Below are 3,046 nucleotides of genomic sequence, written 5' to 3'. Positions count from 1 at the left end.
GAGCAGAAGTTTTCTTTCCTTGCACCGCATTTTAAATAATTCTAATTGTACAGAGGGAGCCTCTCTGTGAGATTGTCTTAAGCTACACTGGTGCATTTTGGACAGTGTTGGTATAGACACTGTTTATACAGTACTTACTCACTTGCAAATAAATACTGCTCGTTATTTGGGTAGCGCCCCATACTTAATCATTTGATTTTTTCTAATTTCTATTTTTCTATTGCAACTTCGATTTTTTAGGTTTCTCCATATCCTCATATGTGATCTCTGATATGAAGAAAAATATAAGCTCGATAGAAGCTCTATACTTCTTTTATGCTTTGTTGTTCTGTTTTCGCCTAAAAACTTTCACTTATTTTGTTTCAAATTCAATTATAGATATCAAATTTTTTGCGTAGCCTAAAAAGTTGATATTCTTTTATTGGGAAGGTATGAGAGTTTATCTCTGCGGTAGAGTCAACTCTAACATATTATTTATGAGAAAGCTCCAAAGATTTATTTCAGAAGCTGGAGATTTACAGACACAAAAAAAAAAAAACAAATATATGTGGCATGTGAAAAACTCATTAATGTTTATTTTTGTGTGCCAAATATAATCATTGGAGACTCAAAAGATATATATTTTTAAGCTTTTTATTCATAATTGGGACTAGTAGCTTAAATAAATATATTTAAATTTTTTACTCTACTACGACCATAAGTGCGAAACAGGTGAGTAGGTGAAATTGTGTGCTGGGAAAAGACGATATTCTTGGTAACACCTTCTATGTGGTCATTCAGTGACATTTTTCTCGTTTTGTTAACATAATTCGAGGAATGCCGCACAGAAAGTTTGCGACGTTCAAGTTTTTTTATTTAATATTTATTCTTTTGTTAACGAATTAAGTCAGCGCGCTTCGGGCGCATTTAAATTGACTTCAATCGTGGGCAGACCTAACGCCTTGACCATTAGTCGCTGCCCCCGCACTCTAGCCAGCGCTGCCGCTTAGTCTGGGAAGCGTTTACGCCAAGTACTTAACAACTTTAATGAGCGGCGGGCAAAAAACTGCCCAGCGTCCAAAGTAGCCAACGCGCACTTACTACTAATGGCTGTCATTATCCTTTATCCTTTGGCTGTCGCTACTGTCAGTCTCACTCTCTCTCTGTCTCTCTCTCGCTGTCTATCTCTCGTCGGCCAGCTGTTTATCTGGCCTTTTGTTGGCACGCACATTTATTAGGCAAACCAAAGCAAGAAAACCAACTTGGCCCAAAAAAACGACGTTAAAGATAGAGCAGGAGAGAATAAGAGCAAAAAATTAAGTTAACTCAATTTAAAAAAGTTTTCGCATATATATTTTTTTGGTTTTGGTTTTGTTTTGTGCTTTATTGTCTGTTTGCTGTTTGTTGTTTGTTGTTGTTTGACAAAAAACGAATTAAGCCAGGCAAGAAAAACTTTAAGTAGCTTTTGTGTTGGAGAAAGTATTAAAATCGCTTCTCAAATGGAACTGAATGAGACAGAGTCGGCCCTTCGGGCCGTCCTTCCGCCCGTACGCCCACGCCGCAGCCGTTGCGTGCACAAAAGTAAGTGGCCAAAGGATTCCATGCGCCAAGTGTCCTTGAGTCATATTTACTTAACTTTGGCTCAAGGGCCTGCCATCCTATCCCTGCCCCGTACTCATCCCTTGCTCCAGACTCAGACTCAGACTCAGGGTCGAGTCGAGTTTTTTGTGTGTTCGCAATTTACGCAAGATTTTCTGATTTCCAGCTGGAAAAATGAATTTTCACTAGTCTTAACATAAAAGCATGAAAGGCCCTCGAGTCGAGTTAACCAAATTTTGTAGCACATCTTATATTACAAAATTCTTTGGTCTACCCAAGTGGATGCCATTGAGCTAAGAGCTTAGAGCTTAGAGAAGAGTCTAAGTTTTGAAATTAAATTGAATAAATGTATTTCCATATTCTACTATTGCCCAAGGCTTACATTCATTCAGAACACAATGAAATAAACTCGTGATGGAGCAACGGCTAGCAAGAAAATGTAAGCAAGAAGACAACATTCGATTTGCCTGCTGAAGAAATTGTAGCTCTGAGTCTAAAAGGGATGCTATGAGAAACGTGAGTGACTGAGATCAGTAGAGATTGGTGGCTTTCATTTGTTATTAAGCATAAGGAACCTCTCTGCTCACGTTATCATTATGATTTCGTCGGTTACACAATTCCGTATACCAAATGGGAAAAATATTCATGTTGCACTTTTGATAGAATAATATTTTTAATTAAACAAGTTTCTGCTAATTAAGCAAAATTTGGTCTATATATTTAGATGGATATTTAGAGATACAATTATATTCACATGCTTAATGATTCACTTAATCGAAGTAAGCAAGTGAATTGTTAATTCGCTTGCAATCCACAATCTTCAGCGTCAGTGATTGCTCTTAATATCTTCAGGTAAGCTGGAATGCGTGCACAGTGGCGAAATACGCTCCAGGTGCTTGCACAATTTGCCATAAAATCAGAGTAAGATCTAACCTTTGAAGTGGGGCAGGCCATTAAGTTTTATCTGAGTGCGAGAATCGGGCTGCAGCTGCTTTCGTTTGCACAGCGAAAGACACGCAGTCAGCTGGCTTCGCTGCGCTGGCAGCTCAAGGATTGGGCAACTGGCTGCACCCGCAGCATCCGCAGGCAAAGCCAGAGCGAAAGTCAGGGTAACAGCAACAACAAAGCAACAGCGACAGCGACAGCGACAGCAGCAGGAGTAACAACAACAGCACCAGCGGCATAAATCGCGCCATGAGTTTCAACTTTCAACAAAGATGTAAGCCAAGTTAATTGCTTTTTGTTGCCGTGCTACCTTCTTTATATATTTTTTTGTTGCAATGTCAACAATGAAACTAAGTTGCTGTTGTTGTTGGCGCTGGTGCAGTGCCCGTTGCTGCTATTTGAGCAGCTCTTCACAAAGAACAACTTGGCAGCACGGCAGCACGGCAGCAGCAACGGTAACTTGTCCCGTTTAGCTGTTTGTGGGTGCGCGCAGCCATTTTGTTGCCAGCGCGCTTGAAAGGCA

Source organism: Drosophila hydei, unplaced genomic scaffold (genome assembly GCF_003285905.1).
Source record: "Drosophila hydei strain 15085-1641.00,03,60 unplaced genomic scaffold, DhydRS2 tig00000060-arrow-pilon, whole genome shotgun sequence".
NCBI lineage: Eukaryota > Metazoa > Arthropoda > Insecta > Diptera > Drosophilidae > Drosophila > Drosophila hydei.
This window is presented reverse-complemented; position numbering follows the sequence as displayed.